Raw genomic sequence first — 16,267 nt, 5'->3', positions numbered from 1 at the left:
TATACCTATAATGGCTCACCCTAAAATCCTTGGGATTGTCTCCACAGATACTGACCCTCCCTAGTAACTGAGAATACCGTACTGTGTGCATGATTCAGAGATGTACACTAATGCGACCGCAACTGCATCTCCATACTGTGTGCCTGATTCAGAGATGTACACTAATGCGACCGCAACTGCGTCTCCATACTGTGTGCCTGATTCAGAGATGTACACTAATGCGACCGCAACTGCGTCTCCGTACTGTGTGCCTGATTCAGAGATGTACACTAATGCGATCGCGACTGCGTCTCCATACTGTGTGCCTGATTCAGAGATGGACGCTAATGCGACCGCAACTGCGTCTCCATACTGTGTGCCTGATTCAGAGATGTACACTAATGCGACCGCAACTGCGTCTCCATACTGTGTGCCTGATTCAGAGATGTACGCTAATGCGACCGCAACTGCGTCTCCATACTGTGTGCCTGATTCAGAGATGTACGCTAATGCGACCGCAACTGCATCTCCATACTGTGTGCCTGATTCAGAGATGTACACTAATGCGACCTCAACTGCGTCTCCATACTGTGTGCCTGATTCAGAGATGGACGCTAATGCAAGCGCAACTGCGTCTCCGTACTGTGTCTGATTCAAAGAAGTACACTAATGCGACCACAACTGCGTCTCCGTACTGTGTGCCTGATTCAGAGATGTACACTAATGCGACCGCAACTGCGTCTCCATACTGTGTGCCTGATTCAGAGATGTACACTAATGCGACCGCAACTGCGTCTCCATACTGTGTGCCTGATTCAGAGATGTACACTAATGCGACCGCAACTGCGTCTCCATACTGTGTGCCTGATTCAGAGATGTACACTAATGCGACCGCAACTGCGTCTCCGTACTGTGGGCCTGATTCAGAGATGGACACTAATGCAAGAGCAACTGTGTCTCCGTACTGTGTGCCTGATTCAGAGATGGACGCTAATGCAAGCGCAACTGCGTCTCCGTACTGTGTGCCTGATTCAGAGATGGACGCTAATGCGACCGCAACTGCGTCTCCATACTGTGTGCCTGATTCAGAGATGTACCCTAATGCAACGGCAACTGCGTCTCCATACTGTGTGCCTGATTCAGAGATGTACACTAATGCGACCACAACTGCGTCTCCATACTGTGTGCCTGATTCAGAGATGTACACTAATGCGACCGCAACTGCGTCTCCATACTGTGTACCTGATTCAGAGATGTACACTAATGCGACCGCAACTGCGTCTCCATACTGTGTGCCTGATTCAGAGATGTACGCTAATGCGACCACAACTGCGTCTCCATACTGTGAGCCTGATTCAGAGATGTACACTAATGCGACTGCATCTGCATCTCCATACTGTGTGCCTGATTCAGAGATGTACAGTAATGCGACCGCAACTGCGTCTCCATACTGTGTGCCTGATTCAGAGATGTACACTAATGCGACCGCAACTGCGTCTCCATACTGTGTGCCTGATTCAGAGATGTATGCTAATGCAATCGCAACTGCGTCTCCGTACTGTGGGCCTGATTCAGAGATGTACACTAATGCAACCGCAACTGCGTCTCCGTACTGTGGGCCTGATTCAGAGATGTACGCTAATGCGACTGCAACTGCGTCTCCATACTGTGTGCCTGATTCAGAGATGTACGCTAATGCGACCACAACTGCGTCTCCATACTGTGTGCCTGATTCAGAGATGTACGCTAATGCAACCGCAACTGCGTCTCCATACTGTGTGCCTGATTCAGAGATATACGCTAATGCGACCGCAACTGCGTCTCCATACTGTGTGCCTGATTCAGAGATGTACACTAATGCGACCTCAACTGCGTCTCCATACTGTGTGCCTGATTCAGAGATGTACGCTAATGCGACCGCAACTGCGTCTCCATACTGTGTGCCTGATTCAGAGATGTACACTAATGCGACCTCAACTGCGTCTCCATACTGTGTGCCTGATTCAGAGATGTACACTAATGCCACCGCAACTGCGTCTCCATAATGTGTGCCTGATTCAGAGATGTACACTAATGCGACCGCAACTGCTTCTCCGTACTGTGGGCCTGATTCAGAGATGTACACTAATGCGACCGCAACTGCGTCTCCATACTGTGTGCCTGATTCAGAGATGTACACTAATGCGACCGCAACTGCTTCTCCGTACTGTGGGCCTGATTCAGAGATGTACGCTAATGCGACTGCAACTCCGTCTCCGTACGCAACTCAGCTGCATGAATATGCTAATGTTAACATAGATCACCCGAGCATAAAGACGCCCACTACTGCCTTCTCACCTGCGTGCGACTAGAGATACAAATACCTACATAAACACCGGTATCTTCCAAGTACATCGGCTGCCATTTTATCCTTGCGGCAGGTCTGATTTGACGCAGGCCAGGGAGCTCTTCTGTAGATAGTAGCACATGATAGGCAAAGTACAGCAGATAGCAGCAAATGATAGGCAGAGTACAGCAGATAGAAGTACATGATAGGCAGAGTACAGCAGATAGAGGTATATGATAGGCAGAGTACAGCAGATAGAGGTATATGATAGGCAGAGTACAGCAGATAGAAGCACATGATAGGCAGAGTACAGCAGATAGAGGCACATGATAGGCAGAGTACAGCAGATAGAGGCACATGATAGGTAGAGTACAGCAGATAGAGGTACACGATAGGCAGAGTACAGCAGATAGAGGCACATGATAGGCAGAGTACAGCAGATAGGAGCACATGATAGGCAGAGTACAGCAGATAGAAGCACATGATAGGCAGAGTACAGCAGATAGAAGCACATGATAGGCAGAGTACAGCAGATAGAAGCACATGATAGGCAGAGTAAAGCAGATAGAGGCACATGATAGGCAGAGTACAGCAGATAGAGGCACATGATAGGCAGAGTACAGCAGATAGAGGCACATGATAGGCAGAGTACAGCAGATAGAGGCACATGATAGGCAGAGTAAAGCAGATAGAGGTACATGATAGGCAGAGTACAGCAGATAGGAGTACATGATAGGCAGAGTACAGCAGATAGAAGCACATGATAGGCAGAGTACAGCAGATAGAAGCACATGATAGGCAAAGTACAGCAGATAGAAGCACATGATAGGCAGAGTAAAGCAGATAGAGGCACATGATAGGCAGAGTACAGCAGATAGAGGCACATGATAGGCAGAGTACAGCAGATAGAGGTACATGATAGGCAGAGTACAGCAGATAGAAGCACATGATAGGCAGAGTACAGCAGATAGAAGCACACAATAGGCAGAGTACAGCAGATAGAAGCAGACGATAGGCAGAGTACAGCAGATAGGAGTACATGATAGGCAGAGTACAGCGGATAGAGGCACATGATAGGCAGAGTACAGCAGATAGAAGCACATGATAGGCAGAGTACAGCAGATAGAGGTACATGATAGGCAGAGTACAGCAGATAGAAGCACATGATAGGCAGAGTACAGCGGATAGAGGCACATGATAGGCAGAGTACAGCCGATAGAAGCACATGATAGGCAGAGTACAGCAGATAGAGGTACATGATAGGCAGAGTACAGCAGATAGAAGCACATGATAGGCAGAGTACAGCGGATAGAGGCACATGATAGGCAGAGTACTGCAGATAGGAGCACATGATAGGCAGAGTACAGCAGATAGGAGCACATGATAGGCAGAGTACAGCGGATAGAGGTACATGATAGGCAGAGTACAGCGGATAGAGGCACATGATAGGCAGAGTACAGCGGATAGAAGCACATGATAGGCAGAGTACGGCAGATAGAAGCACATGATAGGCAGAGTACAGCAGACAGAAGCACACGATAGGCAGAGTACAGCAGACAGAAGCACATAATAGGCAGAGTACGGCAGATAGAAGCACATGATAGGCAGAGTACAGCAGATAGAAGCACATGATAGGCAGAGTACAGCAGATAGAAGCACACGATAGGCATAGTACAGCAGATAGAAGCACACGATAGGCAGAGTACGGCAGATAGAGGCACATGATAGGCAGAGTACGGCAGACAGAAGCACATGATAGGCAGAGTACAGCAGATAGAAGCACATGGTAGGCAGGGTACAGTAGATAGAAGCAGTGGCATCACAAGGGGGGTGTGGGCCGCACCTGGGTGTCACCCGCCGAGGGATGACACCCAGGGCCGCCAAGAGCCAAGGCTAGCCCAGGTAATAGGGGGTGTGGCCTAATCTCAGGAGGCGTGGCCACGGCCCCTTGACGAAAAATAAATAAATAAATAAGCTGTCACCCACAGCTTAGCGAGCGGCCAGGAGGCCGCAAAAAAAAACCACCCTGATTCAGAGCTATTAAAGAGCATCCGGCTCTGAATCAGGCCCACTGTGTTTTGAGGGGGATTCTTTTAGAAAAAATTGTGGTGGCGTCCCCCCAAAAGCCTACCCTGCACCAAATTGGTCAGCCAGTCCTGGTCTAGAAAATTACGGGGAACAAAACGTGTAGGGTTGGCTGCAGGGCCAGTGCTGGTTTTAAATATAGGGGGTCCCCCTATATTTAAAACCAGCACCGGACCCAAACCGACCGGGGTGTAATGCCACAGCCAGGAGACCCTATTACCGGGTCTCCAGGTCCAAAGCATTCACACCCCAAGTTGGTCAGGCCAAGCTGGGGATCTCAGGGGACGTGGGGACCTCTCAAAAAACCAAACCAAAGCCATACGGACAAGTATTGCTATGTGTGTTGTCACACACAGCAAAACTTCACGATTGACAGCTGACGGGCGGCCTCGGGATTTCCCACGGGACGCCAGCCACTTTACATGTAGCAGCCACTCATTGGCTGGTTACACGTGGGTTCCAGCCAATGAGTGGCTGCTACATTTAAAGCACTCTCTGATTGGTTGGCGGGCCATGGGAATTCCCGAGGCGGCCCGTCAGCTGTCATTCGCAAAGTTTTGCTGTGTGTTACAACACACATAGAAATACTTGTCCGTATGGTTTTGGTTTTTTCGGGTTGTTATTTTTCCAAGACCCCTGGAGGCTATGGAGACCAGTGTGAGGTTGGAGATGAGTGTAAGATCTTTTTTCAGGTACATCCAAATGGTGCTGGTTTTAAATATAGGGGGACCCCTAAGCATTTTTTCCCCCCTATTTTTAAAACCAGCACTGGCCCTGCAGCCAGATGCTGGTTCTTAACTTATGGTGGAACCCTACACGTTTTGTTTCCCATAACGCCAGATCGAACGAGGTAAGTCCGGGGCACCCTTAGCGTTAGCCGCGGGGAGGATGGTTAGGTTTAGGGGGTATAGCGGAGTTAAGTTTTGGGGGGGAGAGGTTATGGTTAGGTACCCCAGGGGGTAGGTTGGGTTTAGGCACCTGCCGGTAGGGTTAGGTGTGGTAATAGGGTGTTAGGCTTAGGCACCCTTGGGGGGAGGATAGGGTTAGGCACTAGGGAGGGAGGTTAGGGTTAAACACCACTAAGGGAGGGCTAGGGGGGGAGAGGGGTAGGGTTAGGGTACTCACCTGCCCTGTCGGGATCTTCTCCCTTTGGGTTGCCGGCGTCGGGATATGAACCACCGGGACTTCATACCCATTCAAAAAACAACATATATACATTCACATGGGATCATTAGTATAATTTCCCTGCATTGGGTATTAGACACAATGATCCCTATGGTTACATACATTTTCTGAAAAGTATCAGTGTGTTTTCATCAACAAATAGATCTTACTGACTGCTTTGGGGCTCATTTACATTTGTATGTAAGTCAGTATTATGACACACCCCTGAGATGTAGCAGTACACGCCCACTTTACCGCTGCGCTCATAGGTGCTGCTTTCACAATCTCCCTGACATGCTTTATCAAAAGTAGGCAAGTATGACATATGGCTTTAATTGCTGTTACCAGCCGCTAATATCTGGTCATGTACTGTTTATCCAGCAGTTTTATTTCTCCAGCTTTCCCTATACACAGTGACGTAATGTGGGGGGGGGTGAGTGGGGCACAGGCCCTGGATGCCATCTGACCTGGTGGCTTGCAGGGCGCCCTCGGCCACAGTCCATTACACGTGTGGTCCGTGGCACTACACAGTCAGACAGACTGTTATTGGCTGTTGCACTCAGGGCCGGACCCGGGCTGGAGCTTTCTCATGAGCTCCGCCTTCTGGCTCCCGCACTGGGTGAAGGGAGAGACGTCAGGACATCATGACGTCTTTCCCATAGTGCCAAACGGAAAGGGAGCAGCGGACAGTGGCGGGCACAGGAGAGGGCATTTCCAGTAAGTATAATTTTGTCTGTCTGTGTATCTGTGTGTTTTATGTGTAAAAAGCAATACTACTGGGGGTACTGTATAAGGGGCACTGTATAAGGGGCACTACTGGGGGCACTGTATAAGGGGCACTACTGGGGGCACTGTATAAGGGGCACTGTATAAGGGGCACTACTGGGGGCACTGTATAAGGGGCACTACTGGGGTCACAGTATAAGGGGCACTACTGGGGGAACTGTATATTGGGCTCTATTTTGGGAGCTGTATAAGGGGCAATATAGGGCACTACTGGGGACACTGTATATTGGGCTCTATTTTGGGAACTGTATAAGGGGCAATATAGGGCACTACTGGGGACACTGTATATTGGGAACTGCATAAGGGGCACTGTATATTGGGCACTACTGGGGCACTGCATAAGGTGCACTACTGGGGGCACTGCATAAGGGGCACCTTATGCAGTGCATCCAGTAGTGCCCACTATATAGTGCCCCCAGTAGTGCCACATATAGTGCGCCCAGTAGTGGTGCCCCTTATGGAATGTGTAAGGGGCACTACTGGGGCACTGCATTAGGTGCACTACTGGGGGCACTATATATTGGGCACTGCATAAGGGGCACCATAGTGCGCATTATGCAGTGCCCCCAGTAGTGCCCCTTATACAGTGCCCCCAGTAGCGCCCCTTATACAGTGCCCCCAGTAGTGCCCCTTATACATTCAATAAGGGGTACCACTACTGGTTGCACTACATGTGCACTACTGGGGCACTGCATAAGGGGCATTACTACTGGGGCACTGCATAAGGGGCACTACTACAGGGGGCATTGGATAAGGGACACTGCTACTGGGGGCATTGCATAAGGGGCACTATTAGAATGGGCATTGCATGAGGGGCACTTCTACTGGGGGCATTGCATAAAGGGCGCTACTACTGGGGACATAAAGGTGCATATGGAATGGAAATAAATATTCCCAGAGTGACCAGAACGGTGGTATCATGTTGCCATGCCCCCATTTTTTTCAGTGCCATTAGTGCCCATTTCCGCTGCATGCACATAGGGGGGAGGGCTCAATTTTTCATCTTGCCCTGGGCTCCATATATATCTTTGTCTCCCCACCGCCCAGTTTTCTCTGTCCCGGTTTCGTAGAGGTAATGTTGAAACCTTATTATACAGAGTTTTCCATAGAAACAATGTTGCAACTTTGTTAGAAGATTGTGCAACTGTAGATGTTCTATTAATACCTCTGCTATTGCCACCTCCGTGTAATAGTGATCCTCATTCAGGGATGCACGTAATGCCCGTTGCTGCCGCGATCCTGTATGCAGTGTACCTGCAAAAATATGCTAATGACTCAGCTGCCATCTTGTGCACTGAGACACCCACCTCTGGCGCCTCACATGCGCCGCTTACGTACAAATGCGAAATCATCGGTTTCTCGTGGAACTTCTGAGCAAGCCTGTGCTGTGCGAGCTGAGCAGAATGAGCGTCTCCCCTAAGGCGCTGGGGCCTCTCCAGCTGCGCATGAATTCAGAGAGGCTCAATATAGCACGCCCAGAAAAATGTCCCGACGCGCCTGTGTTTTTCTAGCCACCCGTTACCTCCCCGAAACACAATCTTCTTTGCAATTGCAGTCGCTCACCAATCGCTGCACAAGTGCGGCGCGCACGGCTTTGGTACATGTGCTTTTGCAAAATATCGCTCCACTGCCTCCGACATTAATATTGCGTCCATCTCTGCATCAAGCCCAATGGTTTCTATGGAACAAAAAGTTGCAACATTCGACCTGATTCAGAGTTGTACGCTATGCCGAAATTTGCGCAGTTGCCCAATGATTTTATTGCTCCTGAGATGTATGTGACCGGAGGCCTTTGTAATGTCGCCCGTAGAGGGGTTTTACACTCTGAATGAGTGACAGTTAGGGACTGTTTGTGGGTGGCAATGGTGGGGTGGTTAGGAAAACGTGGCCGTATTGTAGGTGCGTTGGAGCCAACGACTGCGTATTTGTATGCAGTATAATGGTGCCAGCGTCTCAGCCATTCTAAGTAGCTATAGGGTTACTCAGGAGGCCGATAATCGACTGATCTGCGTCTGATGCTGTATTTCTGTACGCAGTCGCTTGGATTCGCGAAAGCCACAGGTGGGCGTCTCTATACATATGTCTCCCAGTGGCTGAGACATATGACAGCATAAACGTACGATAATTCTGAATCATCCCCATTGTCTCTATGTAACAAAGGAGAACAACAGAAACCAAAACCGGGGAAGTAAAACCACTTCTTGTGATATATACCTGAGCCGCAATTTATGGCACATACCAGCAATTAATACCCTGCAAGGTCATCCGTGACACGGCACTTCCTAGCCAGTAAGATCTCTCATAACTAGACATGTGCGCTGACCCCGTGTTTTGGTTTTGGATCTGGATTCATCTTCGTGTTTTGGTTTTGGATCTGGATTTTAGAAAAAAACAAAAAACAATAAACAGTTTTTAAAATCAGCTAATTCGGGTGGATTCAGATTTCTGGAGAACCGAACTGCACAACTCTACTGGACCTGTGAGCCACTGAGGCGGCTCCTAACATGGTTGTTTAGTGGTGACTTAACCTGGTCTGGCAGTTTCAGCTGTGCTTCCAGGAAAATCTTACCCCTAACCCTCCCCATAGTGCCTAACACTTCCTTTCCCACAGTGTGCCCGGACTCTACTGCACATGCACAGAACGCTGAAAAAATGGCCGCCACGCCAGTCATCTGTCGGGAACTAGGGAGAGAGGAGCTGGCCCGCACAGGGAGTGCACACGGGCCCCCTGCTCTCTTAAGATGCCTCTGCCTCCTACCCTAGTGCCTAATCCTAACCATTCCCCTCCACTGTACATTCGGATGCCGGACTGTAGATAGACAGAAATTAGTTAGACAATGTCTAGATCGACCCCAGTTGTTAGACAGTCAATAGATCGACAGGTACAAAAGGTCGACAGGTACAAAAGGTCGACATGTAAGAAGGTCGACAGGTACAAAAGGTCGACAGGGTAAAAAGGTCGACATGGAAATGGTCAACACAAAAATTATTGACATTTTTTTGGGGGGGTTAGGTACTTAAGATGAGCCAGTGTCCAACGTCATTCCCTACCATCCAACGTCATTCCCTACCATCCAAATGGGCATGGAGGGGGAATAAATCCATGTGGCGAGTGAAGCGAGCCACCGTGCCCGCAGCGTGGTGAGCGAAGCGAGCCCGCAAGGGGCCGAATGGTATTTATGCAAAAAAATTTTTTTTTAAATGTGTCGACCATTTCAGTGTCGACCTTTTCCATGTCGATCTTTTGTCCCTGTCGACCATTTGTACCTGTCGACCTTCTTACATGTCGACCTTTAGTGTGTCGACCTTTTGTACCTGTCGATCTATTGACTGTCTAGACATTGTCTAACTAATTTTTGTCTATCTCTTATACCACACCCTGTACATTCATGGATAAATAGGGTACAGTAGCCACATACGGCAGTCCAGTGGTGACGGCTGACTTCTGCCGATCACCCTCATTACATTGCACCAAGGCCCTGAATATGCTTTAACTATTCAGGGACCCAATCAGAACCCCAGAACAGAGGCATGCCCTTGCAATTCATTACACTGCAGCTGAGTAGCTGCCGGTACAAAGATAGCATCAGGCAGTGCAGCTGTAGAGAGTCTTGGTTGCCTAGCAACCGTCAGGACCATCGGCCATTGCAGCTGCTCCTCCCTCCTCCCCTCCTCTCTCCCATGCTGCTGCTATCACTGACTGACTGCACAACGCCTGGTAGCCCCGCCCCCTGCTCGGTCTCCACCTGCGCTCTCCTTTACAATTTCTGCAGTTTGCAATGGACTTATGCACTGCAACTGCAGAGCAAAGCTGGGGGGTCCCATGAGAGGGGGGGGCAGAGAAATTTGCCTCCTGTGCCCCCCCTTAATCCAACTTTGGCCACACACACAACACAAGGGTCACTTACATCCACAGTCAGTCTACCATATGTTCTTGGATTGTAGGGGGCAATTGGCGCACCCGACGGGTACCCACACAAACACGGGGACAACATGCAGAGTTCACTGGTTGGAACGGAATGTATGATGCTGGCACTGTCAGGCAGCAATGCCAATTATTGTGCCAACAATTACATAGACCCTGCATACAATTTACATAAATTCTACACTTTTAGCAGTAATTATTATTATTATTATTAAGAAATGACCTGTTTGACCATCATGTAGATTAATCCTGGCTGTCACTGTCCCTGATTTTATGTTGGACTGCAGATGTCCATTAGCTGTAAACTTGTAGTTATAATATAATCTTCTTAAAGATGAGAAACCCAGGAGATACAATGTTACAATGAAATGAAGTAACGAGTGAGTCTGTGCAGTGTCTAATTAGATAGCTGAGTGTTTTTCCTCTGCACGTTGATCATTAATATGGTAACATCCCCTTCTCAGAACAGGAAACCAGACAGGAAATTACTATGTGAATATTATTGTCATTATTATTTTAGCAATATAAAGGAAACATATTAACACATTAATTGGGCTAAACCTCTGCATTACACAGGCAGCAGGTTTAAAGAGTGGACGTAATTCCCCCTGTCATTCCTAAATTGCTGATTACACAGTTCTAGGTCAATAATGGTCATTTACAAAATTTGCAATACTGTGCACGCGGATGATGTTTTGTGGGGTAATTTGCCAATTTTCAGTGCACCCGTTATGGGGAGTGAATGGAGTTTTATATGAGAGGTTGCAGCCTTCTGTATATCTTGCCGGGAGGAGCTGGGCAGGTCAGGGGCGCCGATAACCTCTCACCCACCTGTAGTACAGTATTACCACATGCAAAAACACAATATTTTTCCTCTCTGAATTAGATTCAGGGAGGACGTGGGGACGGGCTCCCTGGTTTGTGGATGGATGAGGTGCGCTTTCCTCCCTGCAAAATGTCTTATCCCTTACAAGTGCTCAGAGGTGGTAAAACTGGGCTTCGCCAGCACCATCAATGAAAGGCCAAAATATCAAGAATATTCAAATAGTAGCTGAAGTACCTGGCGTTACCCGGGTTTAAATCTTCAAATGATTAAGTTAGGCATCCCAGACCAACTCCATCCAGTGGAAGGCCCAGAACAGGCTCCCCGGGTCAAAGTTCTGCCCAGCGTACACCAACAGGAGGTCATACCGAGACCTCAACTCCCCTAGTATGTCTTCTGGGATCCAATGTTACCACTCTGGTAAAGGTGCTATGGGGCAGCAGGGATGTTGCACCCACAATAGTGATGACCATCGCCTGCTTTTTCATTAAGGTTTGATGGTTTTTCGGTAATTAACCAATTGATGGTTAGTCTATGTGCATGTGGAAAACAGCATCCTCGCACCATCATGGATCAGTCACAGGTGTTTACCATTGGTGACTTTCCATCAATGGTGAACACAATCAGCATCAGACCATTGATGGTTGCTAACTAGTAATGGCCAAGACTGTACCATTGATGGTTTTAAAACCATCAGGAGAAAACAATGTTTTAGACAGCGATTATAAAGTGCTGCTCCTGCTCAGTCCTCAGCTATCGGGCTGGCACCACTGATGTGCTCTCGACATCGATGGTAAAAACACTTGCCATCGTCGTAGACCATTGATGGATGCAAAACATTGATGGTCGATGGCCACTCCTACCGCACAGCCTTGCATCCTGGGCAGAGGGGTAGGAGGTATAATATATCTTAATTAATATTTCCCCCTGCCTCTATATACTATGCTGCCCTTTTTATAAATTATATCCCACATGTGCATTATATCAGATGATTAGTATATCCCACATGTGCATTATATCAGATGATTAGTATATCCCACATGTGCATTATATCAGATGATTAGTATATCCAACATGTGCATTATATCAGATGATTAGTATATCCCACATGTGCATTATATCAGATGATTAGTATATCCCACATGTGCATTATATCAGATGATTAGTATATCCCACATGTGCATTATATCAGATGATTAGTATATCCCACATGTGCATTATATCAGATGATTAGTATATCCCACATGTGCATTATATCAGATGATTAGTATATCCCACATGTGCATTATATAAGATGATTAGTATATCCCACATGTGCATTATATCAGAGGATTAGTATATCCCACATGTGCATTATATCAGAGGATTAGTATATCCCACATGTGCATTATATCAGAGGATTAGTATATCCCACATGTGCATTATATCAGAGGATTAGTATATCCCACATGTGCATTATATCAGATGATTAGTATATCCCACATGTGCATTATATCAGAGGATTAGTATATCCCACATGTGCATTATATCAGAGGATTAGTATATCCCACATGTGCATTATATCAGAAGATTAGTATATCCCACATGTGCATTATAGCAGAGGATTAGTATATCCCACATGTGCATTATATCAGAGGATTAGTATATCCCACATGTGCATTATATCAGATGATTAGTATATCCCACATGTGCATTATATCAGATGATTAGTATATCCCACATGTGCATTATATCAGATGATTAGTATATCCCACATGTGCATTATATCAGATGATTAGTATATCCCACATGTGCATTATATCAGAGGATTAGTATATCCCACATGTGCATTATATCAGATGATTAGTATATCACACATGTGCATTATATCAGATGATTAGTATATCCCACATGTGCATTATATCAGATGATTAGTATATGCAACATGTACATCGTATTTGGATTTCAGAAGATGCGGAGACGAGGCATAAAAAGTAGCCATTGGAGAGCTCTGTAGTCGCAACCTTGGAAAATGCAGGGTAGGACGCAATCACGAGATGGTTCTCTTCCATGCGTCCGCCACACCTATTTCATGTATGGAGAGAAACAGTCATAGTATAGGGGACCTGATTCAGACCCGCTCGCTAAGGCGCGATCGCTCGCTGTGAACAATTTTCACCCATCTGCGCATGCGTATAATTCGCAGTGCACGTGCGCAAGCCATTCATTGCGATCTGATTTTGGTAGCTGGTAAGCCACTATCAGGTCGCTGCTTTGAGTGACAGATAGCGCCGTTTGTGGGAGGTAACAGGGGAAGGTGCTTGTGAACGGGGGAGTGGATGTGCGAACGCAGGCGTGTCACTCCCCCAAAACGCTGTTTAAAGGGCGTGCATAGTTAGCAAAGTAGTGTCATTGAACACATCACCTGCATTTATTTCAGCCCGCACTGATCGCAGTGCTTGCGGCGGGGAAAGGCTACCCCAAGGGCTGCGAGCTGCTCCGATGGATCCCGATGATCCCGATTAATCATACATTTCCCGGAGATGACGTGTGTTGCGAGAGGCAAGGGGGCGTCTTCAGACACTTGCGAGCGCACTTTGCCGTAGCTCGCTAACACACAGTGGGCGTCCTTACGCGACGCAGTGCGAGCGCTTAATTTAAATATCTGACACCCCTTTTGGCCAGCGAGCGATCGCATCTTGCGTGCCGGTCTGAGTGAGCTCCCGTATGTACAGTACGCTGCAGAGCATGCGGAATTTGCTAGACTTTGCCACATGCGGTGCTGCCTGCCTGACACTCAGGAATAGAGGCCAATGCTGTGGCTAGATTGTGCCATTCGCCTCTTTATATGAGCGCGCCAAGGTGTGTAATGATGCTAATTGTGTCACCACTCTGTGGGCCTGATTCAGAGCCGCTCGTAAGCGGCCGCTCGTTCATTCCGAGCGATGTTTGCCCAACTGCGCATGCGTACGGATCGTAATACGCATGCGCGAACCAGTCAGTGCGGCCGAAAATCGTTTGTTCGAATAGCTGTGGGTGGTAACCCACAGCTATGTGAGCGTCCATGAGGCCGCTCCAAGTCGAGAGAGGAGGGACCTGATTCAGAGCGAGTGCTCTGGTCAGAGCGTTCGGCTCTGAAAGGCCCAGCATGCGAAGGGAGCATGGTCGTGTACAGCAGGGTACACCCTGGGAATGCCCACTCCCCACCCCTGTGTATCATATAATATTTCTCCATATAATGAAATCTCGTTTCTGCACTACTCCCCATCCTGACCTATTCTTAGCGTCACTTTCCGGCCGCGAGGTGGGGTCGTGTTGGGTGGATCTGTGAAAATGAGACAAATATTATGACTGCATCATCGTCTGGTTTAAAGGTTCTTAATAAGGATTCAGGATTCAATTACATGAGCTCAGTTCACATCTACAGTCGGAGGGCGGACGTCGACGTGTAAGACATTATTGGCCCCTAGTAAATGTGTTTTACTGAGTGAACTTTTTTCTCCCTAGTGAATAATCATTCTCTTATTTCCCCTATCAGAGCCTCCGGGATGTCAGTGGTAATGGTGCACTAATTGTCTGTGATGTACAGGATTATACATTATTTCTGTGAGTATGTTTCCTGTATAGGGAGGAAATAATATTAATTATTCTCACTGAGACTGTAGCAGCCACTGTGACTATACATCATAGGTGCAGCCATTCAGACATTGGGCCTGATTCAGAAATGGACGCAATGTCGGACGCAGTGGAGCAATTGTTTGCCGTAGCGCATGCGTCACAGCCGCACTGCGCACGCACAGGGATGGATTAGCAATGGCGGATGCAGTGAGGATTCATTTGCAAAGTGAGTGACAGATAGTCAGCGTTTGGGGGAAGTAACAAGGTCGGCTAGAAAAACGCAGATATGTCTCCACCGCGACCAATGTTATCGATGTTGCACCTTTTGTATATAAGCAGTGGATCTGAGATGCCGGCGATGGGTGTCTCTGTACACAAGATGGCGGCTTGTGTCAATAGCATATTTCCGCAAAAGTCAGCTGCCTTCAAAATGGCATTTACGAATGCACCAGTGTCCCCCTCTGAATCAGCCCCATTGTTTCTGGCTTTCAGCCTCTTTACAAGCAGAAAACTAATGTGGAGACTTTTATGACTCTGACGATATAATTTCCTCTCCTACGTTATCCTTCTTCCCTGTTATAGGTAGGGATAATGGGGTACCCAGCATTTAATGGGGTCACTCTGTGCAAAGCATATGCCAGACTTCATTCTACTAAATCCAAAATTTAAACCTTGAGCAAAGAGAGACTTCTACAGAATCCCGAGCAGCACGGCCCATACATGTCTGTGGCATGACCGCGTGGCTTGTGTCATGTCCTGCACCGGGTCAGTCATCTGGGTGTGGGGCAGTTATACAGGTATTGCCTGCACATCTGCTGCAATGTATTTATTTTTAAGTGGGGCGGTTGAGGTTTGAAGGGGTTAATCACTAGTAAAAACCAACCAAGGGGCACAATAGATGTCAATAAAACATAAAAAACATTTATTATATCATAAGTCATACTATTAATTGCTAGAGTCTAATTAATAACAAATTGATTACAATAAAATTCAAACAAACACATATATATGAATGGACAGAGAGCATGGGGGCAGATCATGGGCTTCTCCTTACTCTACCTTCATCTACTTCTTACTCTCTACCAGGGCACCTAACACTGGGTTGCTTTGCATTGTTGCTTATCTGAGTGTTATGGTCGCGAATGTAGCAATATATATTATCCATGTCCTGTATTGTATTGTATTGTACTGTACTGTAAGTGAATGTAAATCAATCTATTTATTTATGTACTGTGTAAGGCACTGCGGAACACTTGTGGCGCCATATAAATAAACGATAATAATAATAATAACGGGGGCAGATCATGGGGGCAGATCATGGGGGCAGATCATGCCATCGTTACTCCTGTGCTTTCCACTTGGTCTCTACTCCGGGATTTGGATGTCCCAAGTGTAGGTAAGTTAGTCATTATTTATCCCTTGTCATCCTCCTATTCAACATGGTGTAGCATATATTCAGCCGGCTAACAATGAGCAAACTCACATCCCCCCACACCCCACAATATGTCCCCCCACATTTCCCCCACACATTCACCAAGTCACCATACACCCCCAACATGCTCCCCATATGTACCACCATGTC

The sequence above is a fragment of the Taudactylus pleione genome, unplaced genomic scaffold, assembly GCF_031769625.1.
Source record: "Taudactylus pleione unplaced genomic scaffold, aTauple2 ptg000311l, whole genome shotgun sequence".
NCBI classification, from domain to species: domain Eukaryota; kingdom Metazoa; phylum Chordata; class Amphibia; order Anura; family Myobatrachidae; genus Taudactylus; species Taudactylus pleione.
This window is presented reverse-complemented; position numbering follows the sequence as displayed.